At 40.4% G+C, this 26872-nt stretch overlaps 1 long non-coding RNA gene across 1 annotated transcript; it reads left to right on the top strand.

Moving 5' to 3' along the window:
- Positions 1-1138: 1138 nt before the first annotated feature.
- On the top strand, positions 1139-26034 carry LOC309378227. The gene is made up of 4 exons (XR_014171894.1): positions 1139-1148; positions 2739-2791; positions 19518-19635; positions 25886-26034. It is a non-coding gene; the product is annotated as an uncharacterized lncRNA (long non-coding RNA).
- Positions 26035-26872: the final 838 nt, after the last annotated feature.

Here is a 26872-nt window from a genome sequence, read left to right as displayed (position 1 = left end):
ACTCCACAGCAGATTATTGGGTCTGTCAGACGAACTGTTTATCTTTTGGGTCACAGGTGAAATAAAAATAGAGAGATCTGCCTTCAGCCCAAATTGTTTTGCTATAGTTGCATAGTGGTACAAATATTAATTCCAGCATACCTATAAACCCATGTTCGCCACAAGCACCTTTTCAGTCTGTTTTAAAAATAATGTCTTAGACATTTCCTCCTAATTTATCAGGCTGTAAAAACATACCTAGTGCATAGGTATTAGAATCAAAACAGTAAACAGAGTCTACATCCACTTCACATAGAAGGTTTTGGTCACAAAGGTCTCTTTCTCTCTGACTAAGTCCTTTTTAAAATGTTGAGTTTTCACAAAAGTGTTTCTTCATAGAGTACCTCCCCCCATTTTTCTATAGAATTAGAAAGTTGTGTGTAAATCATTTCTAGTGGATATTTAAATTAGTTTAAAATCTCTCCAAGAAAGCAAAGTGTTTAGAGAAACAGACAGCCAAAAAGTGCCTTACATTTACCTCAAGACTCTGATGTAGCTCCCTTATCTCCATTGGATTCTACACATGGGATTAGTCGATTTAAAAATAATCTTGGTTCCCCATATCTCATTTTTCCATTGCAAAGATCAATTGACTTGTAAAATACAGAATTATAGACCCCAAAGCAGGAAAAGTTACAATTTCCTATGCTTTGTTGGTCAAACTGATATGACCCCAACTTCAGGTTTCTGATTTCAAAGAAGTTGAATGCTAATTAGGTTCCATAATAAATCTAAATATTTTCTTGCAGCCAAGCACAGATGAAGGAAAGTGACTGAGAAAACCCCACCAAGTTATCACTATCACCAGATTATTCTTTCCCCAAAACAAACCCACAGGAAAAATGTCTTTATCTTATCACCCATTGCAAACAGTTTGTTGTGCCGTATTGTATGTTTTCCTTCATGAAATGTGTCTGTGGAAAACTGTGGTCGTATTATTTATACAGTGAGAACATAGGAGGGTTTGAGAAAGGAAGATGTGCTGAAACTATACCAATATGCCAAGCAAATTTAAAACAACTCACTTAGCACAGCCTAATCCAGTATTGCCACAAAAAGATCATGGAACAGAAAGGATTTAGAGCATACCTAAAAGGACTCCGACTTTGGTGAGTCTCCAGGGAAAGGAAGTTTCATATTTACAGACCCTTAACAAAAACCCTCTACGTGTCTTTGCTGCATGAATCTTGGTACAAAGATTATTAATAATGACAGTGCAAGTACATATCTTTGCTGGAATATATTAGGAAGTTATCTCAAGGTATATGGCATGCATGAAGAAATAGATTTGATACAACAGTAGATGTTCTGAGAGCGTCTTTCTCCCAAAGAGATCATGCACTGTGCATGGAAGCTAATGCAGTTATTTTGTCTAATGAAGTTATATATGGCAAAAACAGCAAGGGCGTCTTAGTGCTTTCCTACTAATACAGAATTCTTGCACAGAGAAAAGAAAGGCCAACTGAAATGCTAGGAAATTACTAGCATTACTGCTGGAATCTAAAAGTTAATAGTAGGAGTGGAAGGAGATTTATCAGCATGCATATAATGCCTAAATACTAAGGCTCCTGACTCTACTGCTGATCTTTCTTTTTCTACATGAAGATTAGCAACAGTATCAGTCAGATATTATCACCCCAGGTGCTTGCTCAATTAGCAAGACTTTCATTTTCAATAAATCAACCTCTGCAAAATGAAATTTACAACAATGCAGAAAGAGCCAGCCTATTGCACTGCTAATTTGTGAAAGTTTTGCCAGAGCATGAGCATCTTTTAGAAACCTAATAAAATCTTGTTTTTAGATGGGCTTCAGAATGGCAGGGTCAACTCAGTGTGAGAGTCATTGTTACTTTCTAGCTCATTTAAAGTGGCTCTGATAAATAATACATCTGTGATAGATTATAAACAGTAAAAGAAAAAGAAATGCTCTCTGCATAAATTAATGATTATTGGGGAAATCCATTCTACTTACATACGTACAAATCTAACCTCAACAATTGTATTGATGGCCTCTGTTGGCCTCTCAAATCACTGATCCCTTTGTTAAATTTACATACCACTTAATGCTAAAACAGACTTCTAATCCCAGTGGTTCTCAAACTCCCAGGCTCCACTTGAGAGGGCTGAAAATTTCTGAGTCACAAAATGGTGCTGCAGGCAAGGGGAAAGCCAGTCAAAAAATGGTGGCAGAGGTAAACAAAAATTGTCACAATCAGCTGGCAATTACAGACATGACTTTCTACTGAGATCTAATCCATTTTTAGAGCTTGCTAAATTATTTTCCTTGTAAAAAGGAGTTCCAGTACATGCGTTTGCTCTGGTGGTAATGTGACGCAGCATCCCCATTTTAGGCAGAATTTACTGATCAATAGGCTCCCTTATTGCCCTTCCCGTCCTCTGGACCTTTGAAGGCCTACCTTCCTTCCTACACCCCCTCCCCCAAACATCTCTCCCTCTCAGCCACTTTTACTCATCATGCAATGAGTTGCTGGTGCTGGCATTGGTCCATGCAAAAGGCTGTTGCATGGCTAAGATAAGAGGTAGTCAAATGAGGAAGCCCTGGACAGGCTGTGGCCCAGAAGCCCAGATGAAAGTGGCCCAAGACCCACCAGTGGATTCTTACCCACAGTTTGAGAAACACTATTCTGTGTGGCTTATAGAAATGTAAACAGATTTACACACCAACCTCTCTCTTCCAGGGCAGCAACTCCCAAATGCTGGCAGATGAAATCCAAATTTGTTCTGGAAAAAGGTAACTCAACCAATGAGATTTAATCTAGTTCATCCCATCTAGTATGCCCATCTAGTTCAGCATCCTGTTCTAACAGTGGCTTACCAGAGCATGAGCATCTTTTAGAAACCTAATAAAATCTTGTTTTTAGATGGGCTTCAGAATGGCAGGGTCAACTCAGTGTGAGAGTCATTGTTACTTTCTAGCTCATTTAAAGTGCCTATGGAAAGCTTGCAAGTGGGATATGAGCACAACAGCTCTTTGTCCACCTGTGATTTTCAGTAACTGGCATACTGCTTCTGATAGTGAAGGTAGAACATGGCCATTGTGGCTAGTTACTGCTGATAGCCTTGTCCTCCATAGATATTGTTACAAAAGTTGGGTACCATTTCCACTCTCTGCTGAGCGGTAGCAAGATTCCAGGGGGTCCCAGGCATTCACCAAGACTTTGTGCTTCTTTGGAGAATTGAAAACGTGGTGGAGACTGTCATGGCTTATTCACCTATTTGCACCTTCAGTCTGCATGGAGTCAAGATCTTACAGCATGGTCATTTCAAGAAGGGCTTGTTCCCCACAGCAATGCAACACCAGAGGCATCTCTCTCAGTCAGTCTTCAGGCAGCCTGCCCAAAATGGATCTCAGTCTTTGTTCTCCTCCTTCTTGCCAGCACACCTTGCCAATGACTCTCTTTTCCTGTCACCTTACATCCAGTTATCCTTGGCAACCTTCTGTCTGCTCAGGCCCAAGATTCCTCCTAGAACACCTTTCGTCATGTTAATGCCTCTATCCCAAGTGAGGCCCTGGCTTGGAAAGGAAGCTTAGCCTGTATTTTTCCAATGGCCTGTTATCTTCCTTTCTATACTCCAAACAATCAAAATCCTACCATTTATTAATTTCTAGGCCCTCCCCCCAAAAAAACTCACAACAATATAAACAGTGACAATTAATGGTTCGTAAGCAATTAGGTTGTATTCCTAACCATGTCTATTTAGAAGTAAATCTTACTGAATTCTATTTTAGATGGGGTTAGGATTGCAGCCTTGGTTAGGACACGGGAACTCTTTAATGGAATAACTGCTTCTTTCTATGCTTTCTCTCCACCTTCTCTGCTTCGCCTTTCCATCCTCTTCCAGTAATGCCACAGTATGACATATTCAACCATTCCTTAACAGTGGAAAACTTTCCCTTCCCTTCTTCCAAACTTCCTTACCCAGCCAGATTGCCTCATTCACTGCTATAGCAGCCTATGAATTAGGACTTAGGTTCTTATAAATTAGGACTTATGTTTTCTGAATGAAACTGCCCTGACCTGGTCAAATTCAATACGACTCTGTATTTGTCCGCTATAACTTTTTTTCAGTAAAACACTAAAGCAAAAAATAACAGGACTATATGAATTAAAATTATGTATATGCCTGTGCCTTTGCATTCTACAGTGGACAAATTCTTTCCTCATCTCTCTGATGATGGCCAATAATTTTATGAATTGACATTTTGTGACACTTCAACTTGAGAATGGTGTGGGATACTGCAATTTCCCCCTGTTACTACTAATGCATAATGATTTTGACTTTAAAAGGGTCAGGCTTTTTAAGTTTAGAAGACTGAAATACTATATGCCTGCAAGATGTTTCTGTGCACAATAATTTGGTGTGCCAAATGGAGAAATGCACTTCTTAGCCACCAGTCTTGTACAATGAACCATGTGCTCTGCAAATGGCTATTGTGATTCAAAATGGCTATCACGCACATAGATATTAAGCGATGTACAGAGATAAGCCATTGGAATCCATTAGGCAGTCCAATAAACTGTTGCAAAACACTCCTTACAAATACCATAGAAGAAAGCTTTTCATTTATGGATACATTTTGCATAGGAACATGAAGAGCACTACATTTATTAATATTTGTTATACGGTCTTACAATTTTTTACTGCTGTCAGAATTTCCTGGTGGCAGTGAGACAGGGATATAACCAGTCCAATAACTGAGGTGAGGCCTTATGCTTCCTGTAAATGTAGGAACTAGAAACTTGAGAAGCTGCCTTATCTAGAGTCACACCATAGGTCCATCTAGGCAGTCTGAACACATAACACCAAACCTGCCCTGATTGCACTGACTACCAGTTAGTTTCCAGGCTCAATTCAAAATGTTGGTTTTGATTTATAAAGCCTATAAATGGCCCCAATACCTCTCTGTATGCCGTTCCTCATATAAACAAGCTCAGACCCTGCCATCACCATAGGCTCTTCTGTATGAGCTCCTCCATGGGAGATTTGGAGAGTGTAGGCCAGGAAATTGGACACCTAAAATGGTGTCCTGGGGAAAAATTTGATGTCCAAAATTTCCTGTACTTGTTTTGTTTGGGGGGGGGGGTTTGTGGGGTTTTTTCCTGCTGAGCAGCAGAAGGAATGCCCCCCTTATGTGGAAGACCCAAAGTGTGCTTGCCCCATCCTGAAGTCCTTCTGGTAAGCAACTGTGAACAACCTGCTGGGAAGCTAGCACAGTGGCTCTGCCCCACCTGACCACCTTTTTCTGCCCCAAGGTCCATCAACTGAAGCCAGAAGTGAAATCATGACTCAGGCAGGTGGAATTAAGGAGCAAGATGCAACTGAACACCTACTCAACCGAGGAACTTGTGATCAAGCTCATGGGTCCTTTCATGCAAGAAGTCCTTGCTGGTTTTCTCCTTCTCTTTCAGCAACCTAATTTATGGAAGTGAAAGCTCTTTAGTAATTGTTATTGTTATCCTGCTGAGAGTCAGAAACCATTACAAGTTACCCAGTGATCCAACAATAGATTCTGATCTACCATCTGGCCACCACTGGCAGACTCTGGGTTTAATCTCTGGCATCTCCAGGTAGAACTGAAAGACTATGAAGAGCTGCTTCCAATCCACACAGACAATACTGAACTAGATGGGTTTTCCTTATGCAAAGCATGTGCTCTGGCACCAAAATGCAACCCACCTTGCAACAAAACCAATGTTTAAGCAATGTAAGAACTATTTTTCCATAACTGTCAATGATAAAGAACTTGGCCCTCAATATAGAAATTAATTGGAACAGGGGCCTAGTCACTACCTTATCAGATCTGTGGCAGCAGATGAATTGTACCATTTTGGGAGAGGCATGCTATAAACAATAAGTATTTATAGCAAGCCTTTAAAATAACATTGATGCCTGTGTACAGATTCTGTAATTGAACATCAGAGCTCTTTTATTTTTAGAACAAAAATGCAAAGACATGGCAAAGTTTCATGACTCTAGAGTAATACAGGACTTCAGCAATCAGCTACAGGGTCACGTACAGTATCTTTAATTTCACCTGTTGAGTGCTTGCGTGAATGTTTAAGGGCCCCAGAGGACATGAGAAACCATGGAAGAGAAACACAATCCCTGTGAAGATGAGGAAAATATTGAAGAACAGCCAGGCAGGATCATAAATAACATGAAAGACGGGCTCTGCTCTCTAATGCTCTCATAAAGAGTTCTCTCAAAACTCTTTTTGGCTCAGCCATGTGAAGGGCTGTGCTGATGGGCATTGTATGAGGCGCATGCAACAGCACATGTCACACCCAGCAAACCACACCCAGATTGTTGCTTGGGGAAGCATTAGGCTAAACCATGTTGTTTTTGTTAGCCTTAAAGGCCATATCTGGCCTGGGTTATTTCCAGGCCAGCCAGGGCGATGGAAACTTTTCCGCACTGCTATCATGCACCTCTCCTGCACACTGCTCCAGCATTAATGTGAGAAATTAAATTGAGAGTGTCTAGCTCTGCCTTGAAGTATCAACCAAAAGGAGAAAGAGTCAGCTTAGTTTTCAGGAGTGGTCAGAGCATTGGACTAGGACCTGGTAAACCAGAATTCAAATCCTCACTCAGCTATTAGGCCCAACTTCACAGGTTTGTTGTTGTTTATAATAACAAGCTTATTATAAAGAATATGGGACATATCTAGGTAAAAAAAATGCATAGAATTGTCATGTAAAATATTGCAGACTCTCATGGGTCTGCATTTGCACAGAAAAGTATTTAGATTTTAGTATGAATGAATGAATGAATGAATGAATGAATGAAGAAGCAAACAAACATTCTTTGATATGAATATTATAGTCTTACAGAATCACAGAACTGCTTTTGGTTTTAAAACAGCTGTGGAAAACCCTTCAGGGGCTGACAAATGAGGGAAGGATGAATCTGACAAGCTTGGCTTCTCTGTGTTTCATACTTTTCCAATCCTGAATTCAGTTTTCCCCTTTCTCCCAGCACTTTTTGGGGAAAGGGGTTAATGTCTGCATGAATATTTTTGTGCATTTCTCCCAAAATACATGTTCTGATGCTCTGTTTTCTCAAGCAATTTTCCCTAATGCATTTTGTATGTTTTTCCTCACTAATATACAGTTGTTTGTACACACTTTCCCCACATATATGTTTTTAGGTAAACATTTTTTGGTGGGAGAGCAAATTTTGAATAGTCGCTGAGTTTTTACTGTGTGTTGGTTCATGGTGTACAAATTAGGTAGGTTCCTATTGATGCAAATGAAAATAATGCCTCTTTCACCCTCAGTGTAAATTCATGTGAGGGGGAAAATATGCTGGGATAGGAAACTTGGATCAGTGGGCAAAATATTACACAGAGAATCACTTCTCAGGCCTGTTTCACTCTCAGATTCTCGCATCCCAGAATTGCTTCTCTTTTTAAGAGCAGACGTGTCTGTATTTTATGCACATGTGGAAATCACATGTGGCAGCCCCTCAGAACTACGCGTACCTTGTGACAGTGAGAGCTAACTTTACTATGAAAATGGTACAAAACCTTGCCAAAGTTACATGTATTTTTGTTTCAAAATAAGGGAGGGGCTGAAGTTTAGAAACCTTCCTAAGATATAACATAAATGGAGCCTTTAAGCTTCCTAAAAGCGAACGTGATCTGTAGATTTGCTCAGCATGTGATTTTCACTATCAAAAGTTTAAAAAATAATAATACTTAGGTAATTTAATCAGAAGCACTGAACTGTACTTTTTAAAAGTTACCCATTGATAGGATATGCTTCTTGACTCTAAATATGTTTTGGATTTATCTGAGGTTTGAAATAATTGGACCGGCTCTTAATTGTGCCAGCACACACAAAAAAAGCTGGAATTATTTTTACCGCTTCAGAAAACTCTTAAAGTAATTTTACTATATGGCTGACTTACTTGACATTCTTTAAATGCTGTAAGAAAGAGAAGAATTAATCATGTGATTTATTTTATTTTATTTTTTTAGCTAAATAAAGGCCAAATCATGCTTCCAGGCCAAAAACACGGCACTACTTCTGGCATTCTGGTTATTATGATCAATGCTAAGGTAAAAGGCAAGGTGATGTGAGAAGGAACAGCACATCTTATTTTTCAGCTGTTCCCCATAGAAAGCATGTGTTCCACATTTCCCTTCATTTTTTGAATCTGAGGGTTTGTTCACACATTCTAGTAATGTTTATTTTCTCTGTGTGATCATGAACACAATCACATGGAGAAACTTTAGTGCAAACCAGTCGTTTACACAAACCAACGGTTTCTGTGTTTGCAGTAGCTCGGCTGAAAAATACAGTCTTGATCACTGAAATGACTGCAGCTATCCTAATGTAATCAGCTGGTCGACCCTAGCATTCTGCAGAAGGACATGGCTGCCTCAGACAGTAGAGGTTGAGGGGCAGGGAATGACAGAGCAGAGTGTGCCAAGCAGCCTGCCCTAGGCTTCTAAACTAGCCAGTTTTGTGTTCAGATGTAATGGAGGGCATTGTCTCATTGCCAATACTGAAGTAAGTTTCAACTTGTTTAAGTCTAAACTTAAGCAGCCAGCTTTTGTACATGGGAAGGCACCATCATGTCCATTACCTTAGATACAAGGAGGGTTTTTTGGAGAAGGAGAAATGAGCATTTGGGGGGGGTGTTGTGCATTTGGAAAGCTGATGTGCCGTTTGAAGAATGGAGGGAAGAGAATTAGCTTTGTTAGGTACATGTGTCTGCTAAGCACCTAAATGAAAGGCAATGTGAGAGCCAGTGTGGTGTAGTGGTTAAGAGCGGTAGTCTCGTAATCTGGTGAACCGGGTTCGCGTCTCCGCTCCTCCACATGCAGCTGCTGAGTGACCTTGGGCCACTCACACTTCTTTGAAGTCTCTCAGCCCCACTCACCTCACAGAGTGTTTGTTGTGGGGGAGAAAGGGAAAGGAGAATATTTGAGACTCCTTCGGGTAGTGATAAAGTGGGATATCAAATCCAAACTACTCTTCTTCTTCTTCTTCTTCTCCTCCTCAATGTCAGGGACAGCATGTACACAAATTACATGAGGATAAAGAGCACCAGTTTCCATACTTAGAGCAAACTGTCCAAACTATATCAAGCATCTTTAAAAAAAAAAAAACTAGAACCTCCTCTTCTTCACTTTCATCTTTGGGCAGCATCCTGAAATAAAGAGTGAATCTTTAAAGTACTCTTGTGTGTTGCGCCTGCTAGTTACTGAACCAAGGTGGATTCATAAATGAATTGTTGCTTTATAGAAGTTATTAGGTAAGACTGACCCTTATAGAGAAACTACCAGCCTACTATAGAAATATTCTACTCAGACTACTATAAAAACTTTTCTTCCTTGGTACAATATGTTCAACATTTAACCTTTTCTAATGCTTGGTTTTGTCCTGTGCCATCTATGTATGTTTCAAAGTTCATTCTTTCTAGTAAGTATAAAAACACATGAAAACTCCCTAGGGGTATTCTGTGTCCAGCAAAGCATTCCATCAGTGATATGGACCAAATAAGAGGAAGAGCTAAAGGCACCAGCTGAATGACCTGTTTCCTATCTTTCATATGTAGCTTCCAGCTGTTTAAGATGTTGAAGGGACCCACTGATCTTGGAAGATGTGCACTCTGTCCTTTGAGTATACTAGTGAATAAACAGGATAATAGAAACTGCAAAAGACTATGGGGCTCTGCGGTAGTGAATTGCATTGGTCAGCTGTTTCTGTAAACATTTCTTTTACAATGTATTAATTTAATCAAGCAACTCCTATTTATTGCCATAAGAAACTGGACAAGCAGCTGTTTCCTATTCACTTACTCCAAACGATTCATGATTTTATGCAGGTTTATCATATCCCTCATCCTACACCTATGTAAAAAAAAAAGTCATCGTCTTTTATCTTCTCCACATGTGGAACATGGTTGCTGTTGAGTTTTGTGTTTTTTCCCTTTTCCAGTTCTACTACATCATTTTCATTTCAGGTGGGGTTACTAGATTTAGATAGCAGACAATTGTGGTTACACCACTGACATGTTATTTCCTGAGTTCTCCCCACCCCTTTCAAATGTTCTGTTTCCCTTTTAATAATTTTGTCTGACACCCTGCCTTTATGTCTTTGGTGGGCTGAGTTGCAACACCACCATTGTGTATGCACCATTAGAACTATTTTATTACCTTTGTCCTTCATTCATAGGGACACGGGTGCGCTGTGGTCTAAACCACGGAGCCTAGGGCTTGCCAATCAGAAGGTCAGTAGCTCAAATCCCCGTGATGGGGTGAGCTCCCGTTGCTCAGTCCCAGCTCCTGCCCACCTAGCAGTTCAAAATCATGTCAAATTTCAAGTAGATAAACAGGTACCAATCTGGCAGGAAGGTAAACGGCAGTTCCGTGGCTGCTCTGGTTTCACCAGAAGTGGCTTAGTCATGCTGGCCACATGACCTGGAAGCTGTCTTCAGACAAGCGCCGGCTCCTCGGCCTATAGAGTGAGATGGATGCCTCAACCCCGAGTCGTCAGGGGTACCTTTACCTTTACCTTCATTCATAATTTTGAACAAATAGGATGACTATTACATGGCATCACATGTTGTAATGCCCAGGTTGCTAGTGTTGTGAGGCCCTTTCATAATTACGCAAAACCTCGTTTAGGTGTAATTGTGTTCAGTGGTTTCATATTATTTACATTAACCTGCCACCAGTAGTCATTGGAGGACATTGCTGAATTACTTGACTCAATTGCTTGAAAAGCTTAAGGATTTAAAATAAAATAACAAGAGACTTTGGCCAGGAAACCTTGTCAATTTATAGTTCTCCTCCCTATAAAACAGATGAATTTAGTACATTTACTGGGTTGTAAGACAAACAAATGTGGTTACCTCAGTATAAATGAAAGCTTTAATGAGGCAGCCCTTGCTTGAGTGTTTTAGAAAGTGTTCCAAGATTTTATTCATGAATGGACTTTCTTTGCTTATTCATGTAAAGTTGTTGACCCTTCAAGCTTGTGTCTGCACAGCCTGCATGGTCAAGGGCCCTGTTATATGTGCAGCAATCCAAGTGAATGAGAGCTATGTAAATGTATTCTGGAAAACACTCAGATGAAGGGTGGATTATGTCTTACTTCATGAAATATATGCATTTGCATTTGCACAGGATGTGACTTAGCCATGAAAGGGGTGGAACAGAATGCTAAACTTCTAATGTTGACATCAACCTTAGGGTTGTGTGCACTTGGAAGTGTGCCCCACTGATTTCAATGGAAAGTATTTGCGAAGAAGGATACTTATGAGTGCAGCCTTAAAGAATGATATACAAAGGTTCTGTACTGTACTGAGTTGACGCTGCTCTCTGCCGCACCAGAACAGGTTGCCGGGTTGTGGCAAATTCCTGGTATAGATGCAGTTCAGAGGCTGCCTAGATGAGATGCCATTGAAGATGAGATGAGACCCACTGGATTCATTTGTATTTTTAGAAAGATGGACAGAAAAAACTCCTTATCAACAGATGCACAATATGTATTCAAGATTGTTTAAATTTTGTATAATTAGATGTTCAGATACCCTGCATATTTCATATCATATTTGTCTTCTTTCAGTAAGTGGTGGGGAACCTCAGGCCTGGAGGCAGAATATGGCCCTCCAGGCCTCTCTGCCTGCCCTCATAACTATCCCTGGGCTGTAACCCTCACTGACCTTGCTTTACCCCTCAGGCATTTTTGCCTGGCTAGAATGTGCCATCGAACTCTGTTAATGCCTAATGCTTGTCTGGATAGAAGACACAGGTGGCTGAGTGAGTCAGGGCAGAAACTAGCTTCCTGTACAAAGGTAACATTCAGACTCATTGGCCTCTGGCTCCACCCACCACTGACATGTGACCCTCCAAAGGTTGGCCAAAAGTGAATGTAGTCCTAGGACATAGAAACTTTCCCTGTTTAGCACAGTGGCTATCAAAATGGTTTCTGCACTGGGTTTCAGTCTCTGGGTTTCAATTCTCTGGGTTTCTATTCCCCATATAATTGCTTCCCCTATTCATTCATTTATTTTCAGTGCCCTCCCACAAGAGCACAATTGCAATTATGCAGGAATATTTTTATTTTTATTTATGAGCAAAAAAAAAAATCTCTGGTATTCCAATTTGAAACTGGACTCTGGGCACCATCCATCCTATTTAAAATCCCTCCTGAAAGCAACAGTTTCCATCAGCCTGTTTATCCTTTTGTGGTGCTGCTGTTGGTATCGCTTTGACACATTTCACCATTAATTTGCCTCTCTACCTTAGGGACCATCTACATGTAACTTTAACTACAGTGGTACCTCGGGTTACATACGCTTCAGGTTACAGACTCTGCTAACCCAGAAATATTACCTCGGGTTAAGAACTTTGCTTCAGGGTGAGAACAGAAATCATGCAGCAGTGGCACGGCGGCAGCGGGAGGCCCCATTAGCTAATGTGGTGCTTCAGGTTAAGAACAGTTTCAGGTTAAGAACGGACCTCCGGGACGAATTAAGTACTTAACCAGAGGTACCACTGTATATGGAAGCTTGCTTCCGAGTGGTGATTCCCCACATCTGAGTGTAATCTCTCGTTCAGTGGACTATGTGAATGCTCCTGACCATAGGGAAGTTCCCTGACCCCATTCACATGTTGAAAATACACATGAAGGGGTTGTGCTGTTGTGCTGACCTGCTGGGCCCCCTTAACAATAACATTATGTGCCAGCATTTGACAGCTGTGTAAAGGGAACTTCATGCCTGTGCCAATGTATGCATGTGGGGCTTACAACATGCAAGGGGGAAATCCCGATTGGTTCAGAAAAATCTCAACCCTAAACCTCTGTTTAAAACTTTCCTCTTCAGTTTTCATTTGAGCTTCTCTCTCCTTTTGATAGACAATATGAAATCAAGCCCAGACCTTGTTCTACTGAATCTTTAGAAGTCAGATTGTGTGAAAAGCAAAAATGGGCTCTGCCGTGAAAGCCTGCAGCCATGTATACATGTACACATGAAAGTAGGCATGGGGTGAAAAACTCAATTTTGTTTATATTTTCATGAGAAACTGCATAATATGCATTTCTTGACTCAAAATGCAAGCCAAAGCATAGCTATCCGTTCAAACCTGCACCTTTCTGAATTTTGCAATGCAATTCATCAGCCAATGTATACAAAAATGTGTATATTGAGGAAAAGAATTGTGGAAAACACATACAAAATGCATTGCATTAGGAATATAGAGAGAGAGAGAGAGAGAGAGAGAGAGAGATGTTTTCATTAGAAGAAATTCTTACTAAAATGCTGACAAATTTACATAGGGAAGTGCAGATTGTTAAAGATATGTAGAAAACAAATTTAAGACTGAAAAAATGAGAAACCGAGTGAAATTGCACTTGACAGATTCATTCATCCCTAGTGGAAATAAACTGTTTCTATTCTAAACTGTTATTGATTTAACTTGATCGTGAAATGTATTTGCTTTAAAACTTTGTATAAAGCAAACATGGAACTTAGTTTAAGGAAAAGGGTAAGAATATATTTTTCCACATTGTGATTTGTTTGCATTTTTTTTTCAGGGAAATCTAAGTCCTGAAAACTGTTGTGTAAGCTTACATTTTGTGTGATTTTGTACAGCTTTACAAACCAGTGCTGCAGTTACTTTGCACAATATGAAGATGGGATTACTGGAGCAAGTTGACTTGTATTTTTGGTATATTCCAATACTGACCATTTTACTAAAGATTTTGAAACAGTTGCTTAGAAACAACATAATGGCCCTGATCCAGAGAAATGTCTACCCACATTAAATTCAACCGGACTTACTTTTGGGTAGACCTGTATACGATTACACTGTAAATTGTGTTTAAGTCACAATGGAATAGAAATACAACTTGCTTTCTCTGGACTGAACTCAACATGTATGAAGAAGGACTGAGTCACATTGTTCAGTTTGAAAAGTTCACATCTTCCAATCAGATTGTGATGTCCTTCCCAAAGTGTGAGTTAAGTAAAAGATCATGCAACCAGATGTTAAACTAGAGGCCCTAATGGAAAATGCTGCCTTTTTTGTTTTTTAAAGGGGAAAATACACATTTCTTAGAAATAGGAAAACAATTAAGCAATCACATATTTTTATTTTCTGAAACAAAGGAAGATATAATAGTCAATTACTGTGTGTTTTTCTCCAGATTAAAAAAAAAGGATTTGTAATAATTCCAGGAAAGTATTATCTTTATTTTAGTTTGCCTTAAATAATTATATTGGAGCAATTCCATTGATGTCAATGCCTCTACCCTGTGACTGCAATCCTGTGCACATTTATCTTGGACTCTGGGAGTAAATCCAACTAAACCAAATGGGGCTTACATCTGAGTAAATACTAAGAATTGTTTTGTAAAGGTTTGACTATTGTCAAATATGAAAAATATGTGACTTCAGGGTCTGAACAAGATTTTTTATAATAAATTAAAAAATGTATTATTATTATTGACATTTTACTCTGGATGGTGGAATTTCTTTTTAGGTCATGTAACTGTAGTTCAAAGTTTGATGGAAAGGACCATAAAGGGGGAGATGGTCCATGCCTAGTGGTATAAACATTGTGATACATTTACAAAGTTCTTAAAGATGCTGAACATTAGAATATGCTCAATCTGGATAGCACTGAAAGTAGACTCTTTTGTTATTGGAAAACGTGTTTTCAGATGCATTTGAAAAGGAAAAACTCATGCAGTGGAATCATTGCAGACATGGTCCTCCTCACATTATCTTTAGTGGAAAACTGAACACTTGGAAGGATGTTTTGGTAAAATATATGTTAATTTTTCCAAATACACTAATTTTCCAAATAGCCAGTTTGCTTGCTATTTGGGAACTTACAAACTGGCTGTTGCTAGCCAAGTGGTGGGAAAGACACAGTTTGCATGACCATCTCATACTGCGGAGGGGAAAATGTATTTCAAGAAGCAAATGAAAAATAAGACTGAGGATTTGATTCTCTCCCTTTTTCAAGCCTGCACAGTGAGTACAATTAGTGCTGCAATTAGATGTGACTTGTGGGATGAAGGGGGAAAAGAATACTGGAAATAGGAATGTGGGCCAAATTATATAGTTTTCTGCTACACTGACACAAATCCTGTGATCTTGAAAAGGACTGTATCAAGGAAGACAGAGAAAAACTTGGTATGTGACATGTTTTTGTCTATGTTGTATGTGTATGTCTGTCTGTATGCTTGAATCTACCCACATTTGTGCAATGTACCTGAAATCAATTTAAATTTACATAACATGCCAGTTTGCAGATTAAAAGAAACATTAAATGTTTACACACCGCTGTTGTGTTTTTCATTTCCATATTAATGGTTCCAAAATGTCATTCAGTATATTCTCTCACTTTTCCTCGCCACCCCTCTGGTGATAGGAAAGTTTCCTCGTCTCACTAATTGTGTAAGTCTAAAAGCAAATGTCATTTTTGCAGGGGTGGGTGTGTGAAAATCAACAGACTGGAACACTGAGAACTAGAATTTCCATAGAGTAGTGCTTCAGTCCAGAGAAGATACCAAAAGGGCATTTTCATGGCTGGAGCTGATGTTGTCTCTGTTCATTAAATTGGAAAACATTATTACAAAGCAGTAGGGTAAAGAATTTCAATAACATCATTCCTTCTATTTGCCATGTTCAGTGGTTGAGTGCTTATCCTTATGCAGAAAAAAAATGCTACCATCCACACACAAGAGGAACATAGATGTGTGCTTGGAAGAACCTCATCTGAGGACCACAGGCTAACTTAGGGGTTACAGAAGAGGCTGTGTAGTATATCTCCATGAATCTCCCAGGTTCCCCATGAATCACCATGTAGATTCAGTTGCCACTCCATTGGTTTCTGTATGTGAAACCATAGGGGTGCTTCCTTTGTTCCCTCAGCCAGTAAAATATCTTGGTAAAACCCATTATTAATTTTACAACTGAGATGGAAATTTAATGAAAACTTTTACTTTATGTTTAAGCTGTTTGAAAAGGCCAGTGAAAAAGCACTCCGGTGTGGTGTAGTGGTTAAGAGCGGTAGTCTCGTAATCTGGGGAACCGGGTTCACGTCCCCACTCCTCCACATGCAGCTGCTGGGTGACCTTGGGCTAGTCACACTTCTTTGAAGTCTCTCAGCCCCACTCACCTCACAGAGTGTTTGTTGTGGGGGAGGAAGTGAAAGGAGAATGTTAGCCTCTTTGAGACTCCTTCGGGTAGTGATAAAGTGGGATATCAAATCCAAACTACTCCTCCTCCTCCTCTTCTTCTTCTTCTTCTTCTTCTTCTTCTTCGTGTGATGTGAAAAAATGAAAATTAAGATTTTTTTTTAAAAAAGACATGTTAGCTATCTATGTGCAAGAGACCTTTTTCTACAGAGAAGCATTCAGTAATGTGAACTCCCACCTTTAGGTATAGTTTCAAAGCAACTTAGACTATTCTTACAGAAAGTACAACACCATTTACTGGAAGAAGAAGAAGAGGAGTTTGGATTTGATATCCCGCCTTTCACTCCCTTTAAGAGTCCACCGCTCTTAACCACTACACCACACTGGCTCACAACACATCAACCACGTTGCTTAAAAATATCAAATTCTTACAATTCACTCTAGAAAACCTGTTCACATATTACCATGAGATCTTGGGGGTTATAAGCACAATCTTCTTGACACATATAATCCAAAAACAGTTGCCACACATTATAGAAAAGATAGGGATTAGAATTCCCTTTGGTTGTATGAATCTGGCACATCAGCTTTTCTGGACAGGGCTATTGTCCATGCTCTGGAGTACCATGCTTCAATGTTCAAGCCCAAGGCAGTGCACCATCGCATGACTATTTCCATATATGCCACTGTGAGGAGGAACATCACAAGTTCTTTATGAGCAGTTGGTGGAGTTGACATGTCCTTTATTCCAAGTAAAGCGAGTTGAGGGAAAACTTGGAGGTCTATTTTGTATATTAAACTCAATTCCTGAAATACCAGAACACCAAATGGGCAAACACATTTTCAAAACCACCACAACTAATAACTAACATGTCTGATAGAATCTGCCTTACATTGACTTCTACATGCAATAATTTGAAGAGAAAGAGAGAGAGAGAGAGAGAGAGAGAGAGCAGGAATGGACAACCTTTTTGAAGATCAAGGGCTGCATTTCCTTAGGAGAAAGTGGCTAAGGGGTCCCCAAGCCAAAAAGGGGGAGGATCCACTCTCTCTCTCTCTCTCTCTCTCTCTCTCTCTCTCTCTCTCTCTCTCACACACACACACACACACTTCCTCACCCCCTCCATCAGCCCACCTACTGCATGGATCCTCAGCCTCTGCTTGCCTCTGCACAGCCTCTCTCCCATTTATTCATTCATCATCAACATCAGTTCTTCTTCTTTCCTCTAAAATACCTTTCAGTCATGTGAGCATCACCTGGATATTTTACATTCCAGTTTCTCTGGTTGGGATGGCTTTGAAGTACTAAATAGAATACATCTAAACAGAACTGATACAGTTTCATTTCAATGTATGCCTGCAGTTCAGATGACTTACAATAATGCTAATAATCACATGTGCATAAAAGGAAGGTTCATTTTAAATTCATGTCATTCACATTATGCTGATGAGGCTTTTCTATTTTGGATAAGCTGCATTCTCTCTTCCTCTCCCTTCTGCTTTCTTTAGCGGTTAGTCTCTGTCATTGGCTCATCGCTGCCATTCTGCAACATGACAACTTCATTTGTACTTTATAAGTTCCCAACCCTAACTGAGAAAGTCTGCTCTGTGATGTTTGGGGAAAATGGTACATGTTGTGGCTTTCATCGTTTTGGAAATGATTCCAGCTGAAGTTTTACTTCCCAAAAGTGGGACTCATTTTAACTGCTCATAAAATTCTCTCCACAACAGCTAGCTGCAGAGAAATTCTCCTGTTGTTTTTGGTAAGTTCACAAAGCCTCTGGAAAACACCTTTCAGTCATGTGACTAGCAGTCAAGAGCTATACATAAAAAGGCAGGGGGACCCAAATCCTCATTAATTTCCATGTACTGCTCTAGCTGCCTTCCTCGTAGTAAGATTTTGCCTCTTCCTCCCTTATTTTAAACAGAGGCACTGGTGGTAGAGTACACTAAGCCCAGCAAATGTCAAGCTTTGCTTTTAAATTATTGGTATTTAAGGGAGGCATAATACCATTAAGTCTAAAGCTATTAAGATTTTCCTAGTGAAAACACACAGGGCCATTTTATGCCGTTCTGACAGAGGGCTTTAAATAAGCCCCACTGTGCGGATGTTGTAGCCTTTTCTATTTCCCAGGGAGAAAATGTCAGGAGAGTTGTGGTGATGGCACTTGGTTTGTATAAGACTAATAAAAGGATTGAGATGTAGGCATGTTTCTCCAGTTCTGGATTCCCGCCCCCCTCCGTGGTCAGAACTTTGAAGTTTTTTAAAAGCTTTGTTCTCTTCCTCTTTGCCAGGCTAATAAAAAGAATTATTATTACTACCACATTTGTGTCTCTTGGATTTTTTTGGATTTTTTATTTGGCTAATGCAAGTACTTTTACAACATAATTGCGCCGAAAAAGAGCAATTAGAATTAAAGGAGCCTTGGCCAATAAGTACAGCACTTATTGCAATTATACTAGTAACATAGGAAACCTGAAAGCCTACTTGAATTACCCAAATGATACTTTAAAGAGAGAGAGAGAGAGAGAGAGAGAGAGAGAGAGAGAGAGAGAGAGAGAGAGAAGAATTGCTTTTAAACTTAACAAAACTCTTAATTGGTGGGGGAAGGGTGGTTGATATGAATCTGTGGTAACCAGATTTGCAGTCTGAACTGTTCGTCTGCCACACTGTTGGCCATCAAAGAAGGCCTGTCTCACCAAGCTTTCTATTTTCACAACAGGATATCTGGTTTCTTTTATGAGGATACAGCTAGGTTAATTTGGTTTAGTGGTTTGCTGGAGGTAAGCATGCTCTTCACAGCGCAAACACCAAAATCCCCCCCTCAAAGCAGTTTCCTGCTAATAGCCAAGGTCTGATTGGCAGTTTTGCATTGTAAAGTGTGATTTGGTTGGATAAATATGTTTAGTCTAGTAAGCACTTTAGTGATTGAGTGTCTGTTAATGGATAAAGGTGGATTACGGTGAAACCTCTACAGGCTGTCATTGAGCACTTTAGAGATGTGAGATGTCAGAAAGGCAAGGGAGGCAAATTAATGGGGAACTGTGACCAAACTCGGCAAAACTCGGACCATATTTTAAACATTGGGTGGTGCTAATTTTTGCATAGTTTTGAAGTCATAATCTCACCGGAGGACCCACAGCCCGACTGAACCTCCCAATCTGGCCTTACATTGCTGGATTTTGTCTGGAAATGTAGACAGAGAATTTAAAGGCAGTTTTCAGCACTGCATGAATGTAACTAGGATGACTGTTTATGCTTCCTTTTAATAGATTCTCCTTTTCCACAAGAATGATAGATCCAGAGAACATGGCAGATTTCCCTTACTTCCGCTGCCTCTCCCCTGGAGTTCCCTCTTGTTGCTCAACTCCAGACTTCCAACCTCAGGTGCAAAAGGTCCGTTTTAAGGTATGTATATTGGAATGTAATTACTTTTGGGAGGGCATTTCCTTTCTGCCCACAATAAAGAGAGTGTGGTGCTAAAATGTTAAGAGTAAGCATATTGAATTTAAATAGCTGAAATTGATTCCTCCCCCCCTTTTTTCCTTTTTTAATTTATGGGTAATATCCAACTTAGTTGCACTCAAGAATAGTACTTTAATCGATGGAATCAAGTTGCTCAAGTCCACTGATTTCAGTTAAGATAGATAGCCGTGTTGGTCTGCCATAGTCAAAACAAAAAAAAATCTTTCCGGTAGCACCTTAAAGACCAACTAAGTTAGTTCTTAGTATGAGCTTTCGTGTGCATGCACACTTCTTCAGATACTGATTTCAGTTAGTCTACTCTGAGTAGGACTAGTGTGGTTTTTACTTCTGGAAATAAAAAATAAAAATTATTAGAGTATTTCTGAGCCAAGTCGTTAAAAACAACAACATGGCAGTGTACAATAAGATCATTAAACTATTTTGAAAATAATAAAATACAGAGCAAGGGACTAACAGCGGATCCAGTTATTTATCTGAAAATGCTTGGTGGAACAGTCATGTTTTGGGCAGGCAATGAAATATCAGAATTGTGATTGCCTGTCTGATTTTAACAGAAACGTTGTTTCAAAGTACTGGTGCCACCATGCCAAAGGCCTTAGTTTGCATAGAAACAAAACAAAGATGTGATAATTGGGAAACAGAAGGGCTTCTCCAGATGATCTGGCTGGTAATGAAGGGAAAAGATGGTCCTTCAGGTAACCCAGTTGTAGGTCATTCAGGGCTTTATATGCCAACAGGAATACCTTGAACTCAGTTGCTGATGTACTGGCAGAGCAGGTTTCAGTACCAATGTAATATGCCCATGTGGAGTAGCTCTAGCAAAAAGCTAGTCTGCCGATTTCTGCACTAGCTGCAATTGCCAAATAACCTCAATTATGCTTTTTGTTATTGTTATTACAGAGTACAGTAATTCTAAACATTTTATTTCATATACAATGTTTATATGCAGCTTGATTATAATAAAACCTGTAAGCAATTTCCCCCCGCAAAAGCCCTTTGATTTTCAGAGGTCATTTCCCCTATGTACATAGGGTTGCAGCCTGTATTAATTATATATGAGAATTGATAAAAAATATAGTTATACAAATATCCAGTTTCCCCCAAAACAGCCTTCTCATCAATAAGATTTTAAGCACCATTTTTAAATAATAATAATAATAATAATCTACCCTAATACTTTTACTAATATTCATGTACTGTGACACCACTGCTACATATGAGAATGGTGAAAAGCCTTATATGAGGTGGTGAAAAGCAGCCTTTTCCAGTGTTATAATAGCTCAGGGCAGAGTCATAAATAGATTTTTCAAAATGTTATGCATTTTAAGGAAGGCTTGAGAAGTACCTTTTTTTTCTGCCATGGTATGGGTATTCAGTGCCATGCTTTATTTAACTTTAAATGGAGTAGGCCCATTGAGATTAATAGCCATTAATAGTTTAAGTCCATTAATTTCAGTGCAACTTCTCTGAGTAAAAATGTGTTGAATACAACCCAATAGGCCAGATTCAGCTACCCTGTTCCACTAGCAGAAGCCAGCATAAGGACTACTGCTAGCACAATGGGCTTCCCTCCCCCTCTCCACCCCACCACTTCCCCCAGATTCACTCTGGAGGGATGGGGGAACCCCCAGAACAGCATACAAGAGGAGGAAATGGGAGGTTGTTGCAACAGGCGAGCAGAAATACATGCACCTACAGAACAACCTCCTTAGCTCTTGTACGTTGAATTCCATCCTATGTTTTTCACCTGGAACATGGTTTTCCTATAGAGGCATCCTCAGAACATCTTACTGATCTGAAGGCAAAAGTGGTGTGTTCTGTGTGAGGACCAGGGCCTGTCACTGCTGTGCATATAAATAAGCCCTTAGAGACAAACTAGCAGCTATTCTGGTTTGGATACAAGCAACCAGTGACTGGCTAGGGACGCGGGTGGCGCTGTGGGTAAAACCTCAGTGCCTAGGACTTGCCGATCATATGGTCGGCGGTTCGAATCCCTGTGGTGGGGTGAGCTCCCGTCTTTCGGTCCCAGCTCCTGCCCACCTAGCAGTTCAAAAGCACCCCTAAGTGCAAGTAGATAAATAGGTACCGCTTTATAGCGGGAAGGTAAACGGTGTTTCCGTGTGCTGCGCTGATGCTGGCTCACCAGAGCAGCTTCGTCACGCTGGCCACGTGACCCGGAAGTGTCTCCGGACAGCGCTGGCTCCCGGCCTCTTAAGCGAGATGGGAGCACAACCTAGAGTCGGACATGACTGGCCCGTACGGGCAGGGGTACCTTTACCTTTAACCACTGACAGTAAAGTTTCTGCCTAAATGTACTGCTCCTAAGACTGGACTGTAAGTAAGAAGCCTATCTTAACAACTTGTAACACATACACACACATGTGCACACACACACACCAACAAGATTGTTTCAATATGACAGCTTTAAATCTTTCAAGAACGTTGATGTTTAAAACATGTTTGGCTATGAGAGAAGCCAAATTCTGAAATATGTCTTATTTTGATAGTAGGCTTAAGGAAATATATGATGGGAGAACGTACTGGCCTTCATATATATGCAATTATGAATGAGCAAAAAGATATGAAGATAGCATGCAATGAGATATGAAAGGAGGAAATGATAGGTTTTTTATTTTTATGATACAACTCATTAAGTCATTTTTTCTACTGCTAGTAATCCTGTAGGAGGGATACAACATTTAGAAATAAAATGAGTAAAATGCAATTAATATATAAAACATTTTATTAAACACTGCATACCACATAATCATCATCATAATCATCATCTCACTTCTTTGGAGGGGCAAATTGAACTGGACATCTTCCTTCAATTAATGCCCACCCCAGTTCACCTTCTCTCCTCTCCAACTTCCCCCATTGCTAACTTTTCACACACAATCATCTTCTCCTGTCATCCAAGCCACAGGCATGTCTCCTCCTTTTGGAACTGGGCTGATCCTTGAACTGCTACATGACTGTTCCCCCTTGTGCACATGCCATGGAAAGAGGGAATGGCTGAAGAAAGGAGAGCTCCACACTCACATCTGGGGCCTCCATCTGTTAGTAATAAATATATTTAACCTGTGCAGCATTTACTACATCTGATACAGTATTTGCTTGCCCTCACAAGCTATGGTGAAATAGGAAGGTGCTACTCCACCCAACCGAGACGCGGGTGGCGCTGTGGGTTAAACCACAGAGCCTAGGACTTGCCGATCAGAAGGTTGGCGGTTCAAATCCCTGCGACGGGGTGAGCTCCCGTTGTTCGGTCCCTGCTCCTGCCAACCTAGCAGTTCAAAGTGCAAGTAGATAAATAGGTACCACTCCGGCAGGAAGGTAAACAGCATTTCCGTGTGCTTCTCTGGTTCATCAGAAGCGGCTTAGTCATGCTGGCCACATGACCCGGAAGCTGTACATCTGCTCCCTCGGCCAATAAAGCGAGATGAGCACCGCAACCCCAGAGTCGGTCACGACTAGACCAAATGGTCAGGGGTCCCTTTACCTTTACCCCACCCAGCAACCGCCCCACCCCAATCAAAGTCTCCCTTACCTTGGTTGTGTGGCAGCAAAGCGAAGTGACAACAGGGGGTTCCAGTGAGATCTTGCTGAAAACCACTGGTGGTGCTGGCTCCACTTCTCTGCTGGTGGCAGAAGTGGCAGAGTAAGTAGGGTTCCCATCAGGACATCACTTTTGGGCTTCTGCACCCGAGGCAGCTGCCTCAACCCTCCTCAAGGCAGGGCAGCCCTGGATGCCAGGTTTGAGATGGTGTGACTTATTCGGGGTGACTCAAAGGGCTTCTCTGTCTCATTTCCATGCCTCCAGAGCAAGTAACCATTACATCACATTGGCTCCCACAGCAAGACTCCCAATCACCCAGGCAGCCAGGGCTTCTAGTTGTCCCTATGACTTTTTTAAATGTTGTCTTCTTATATCGTTCCCAGTCTTCCAGCTGGGTTGGGGAATAGTTCAACTAAGCTAGAAGAGTTCTATGAAGTCTTAGAAGATAGGATGCCAGTCAACAGGTGACAGTTCAGCGGTGTGTCAGCAAAAATAACACAAATTAAGAGAGCAAAGCATTGTCCAGGAAGTTACAGCCTTCCCCAGTTTGCAGCCCTTGAGATATTCTGGACTGCAACTCCCATCACTGACTGTTAGCATGCCCAATAGTCAGGGATTATGGGAGCTGTAGTCCAGAATAACTCAATGGCTGCAAGCTGGGGAACCCTGTATTAGACCAAGGAGGTTTTCCAACAGTTTGTTGCACCTGCAGAGATTTCTCTGTTCTTAAGGTTCTTAGGATTTCAGGCTCTGATGCCCTTACTATCTCTATTCCTACCTGATCCTGAGACACTCATACATTGCCTACAGAACTTGTTTTATGAGATGACTGGTAAATGCAGATAAGAAATGAATACACACACACACACACACACACACACACACACACACTGTTAATTAAAGTCTCTTTAACCTTGTCTTCCTTTCTCTTTGATCCCCTTTACAAGAACAATATCTCACATTTCACTTTTACAATCACTTAGGTGTACAAAGCCTTTGGAAACGGGACTAGAGATAGAGAACCTTGCTTATGCGGCCATCTGGCGTGCTTTTTTATCACATTTTTAAAGGGCACTGGAACCATTGGATGGGCATGCTATTAAGTACTCATCCACTTATCAAGAGGAAGCAGCTGCCAGGCTGATAGCGAGCCCTTTCTTATAAACAAACTCCTTTGAGTATGAATATTATATTTGTGTCTTTAAGCTGACTTCGCTATGCAGATAATAATATTCCAAAGGAATAGAATAGGTGGCAAAAATAGCAAATGAATTCAAAACACCTTGACAGCATTGGATACAGCCCAGTGTCTTCTCAGATTCAGCCAGTCCTCAACTAGGGTCTTCCGTAATGATCAATAGCCATTTGTACCAGCCCTCCCTGGACAGCAATAGAAAAACAGCTGTTTCCACCTGGGAACTGTATGGAAGTTCTTTACAACTGTACAATAATAAAGAGTGGGAAAGCTCAGCCCAGTTTAGAGCTCCTTTTGTTTGCACACTTTCACTATCTTTGCATTTGTTAGACTGTAATTTTCCTTGCAATTGTATTTTATCAGGCTATTGTTTGTGTAGCTTTGGATTCTGCTGCAAACATATCTCAAATAAAATAAATGCCCAATTATATACCTCCCCCGCTTTCTTTTTGCATTTGCAAGTGCATTGTTAGCAACTACAGAAGGCAGCTTGCATTCAGACAGAGTGCTCTTTAAGCAGCAAAGAATTACCCCTCCCTGGGAGGAAAAAAAGTCTAAATGCATAACATGATTTACCAGTTGTACGGCTCTAGGGTCTCAAATTCCCATAAATATAAGTGACAAATTATCAATAAATCATTCCTGGGCCTACCATATTGCGCCAATGTTTATTGAAATCCTCTACTAATAAATATGAGAATCACCTTTCCTAGCTGTACCCCGAGAAACAAAGATGACAGCAATTACAAACAGACATGAAAAATGAAAAATATGACTTTTGCAAGTAACAATTCTTCCCAGGCCTCCTTGGTCCAATTGACCTGTTCTAGAAGAATACTTTATTCCACAAACACTGCACCAAATTGATACTATCAACAAAATTGCAAGCCATATAGTTTTGAAAGGGGAAGTTCTAACAGGTAACTCCTGACCTTGAGAGGATTAATTCCCTTCCTTTTTTTATTATTAGTTGCAGATAATCTGTTTCAGGACCAAAAGGACTGTGTCTAAATAGCTGCTAATACTGTGCTGCATGATTTATGCTTTGAAATTCCAGTGTCACCACCATTAATCCCACAAAATTAAGTGGCAAGTGGAACAAACAGACATGGCAATGTTCAGGGCTCAGTTATTACCCCTGTTATATTGAAATGTGGCATTATGGGCTGCGTGTCATAAATTTCCCCCCTGACAATATACCCAAACACATTTGGGTTTAAGTGTTGCTTACCTTGTATAAACAATGATGTATTGAATTGTCGAAGCAGGATCTGGCCCTTTATTCAATCCCACCCTGCACCTTCATGCACACATCTCAAGAATTTCTTGAAATACAGATTTCTTGTTTCTGAATCTGATATGAATAACAATTAATGTGTTAAGGACATCCTTTTATTTCACTCTCTTTTCTTTTACAGGACAATACCTCAAGGGTATTGATAACAAAGATTCCCACCTTCAAGCAGCTGAACCATGCTAGCTTTTAGTTGTGCTTTTTTGCAGTTGTAAAGCAGCTCCTCACACCACCTGCATTAATAGATAAAAAGTATCCTGTTAATTTGTAACACACAGGTCTAATTCACAAACAGATACTGAAAGTCAAGTTTTGGTGATGCTCCTCAGAAATTATTGAATGGTTATAAACAAATGAAAATAAAAAGACCCTTAATCACTTTATATTTTAATAAAAAAATTAAAAATTGTCCAGTGGCACCTTAGAGACCAGCTAAGTTTGTTCTGGGTATAAGCTTTCGTGTGCATGCATACTTCTTCAGATACACCAATACACTTATAGATACACTTATATTTTAAATGAATGATAGACAGATAAACAGCATTTACACTTAACACAAGCAGATAGTGAAGACCAACTGTCAATTGCACATCCACCCACGCAACACCCCCATACCCCTCAACTATCCATTGGGACATCCCATTTTGCTTGGGATCATGTGACTCACGCAGGTCACGTGACTCACGCAGGAGAACAGCCCTGAAAGACGGGCAGTCGCTTTTCCACTGCAACATATTGGAGGGTAGGCTCCTCCTCAAAATGCACAATCCAGTTGCCCATATTTATTGTCAGTTCATGATCAAATTTGCCTTGCCATATAGCTAGAAGCTATAGGTCACCAGCTCCCCACGTGATTTTGATAAGCATAAACAACTACTTCTATGTGGCAAGCAGTCACTTGTAGTAATCTCCTAGACCTCAGACTGGGGGCCAAATGCAACCCACAAATCCTTTGGGACTCTCTCCAGGCCACACCTCTCAGCAGCCCTCCTCCATGCCTTCCTTCAGTGCTTTTGCCTGCTTGAAATCTGTTCCTGAACGGTGATGATGCCTCTTGCTTCCTGGCATGGAGAGATAAGAGAGGGGTGTGAGAGTGTGTAGAAACTAGCCA

This window comes from Podarcis melisellensis (genome assembly GCF_964234715.1).
Source record: "Podarcis melisellensis genome assembly, chromosome: 9".
NCBI classification, from domain to species: domain Eukaryota; kingdom Metazoa; phylum Chordata; class Lepidosauria; order Squamata; family Lacertidae; genus Podarcis; species Podarcis melisellensis.
The sequence above is the reverse complement of the archived record's forward strand: the minus strand, read 5'-3'. Positions and strand labels throughout refer to the sequence as shown.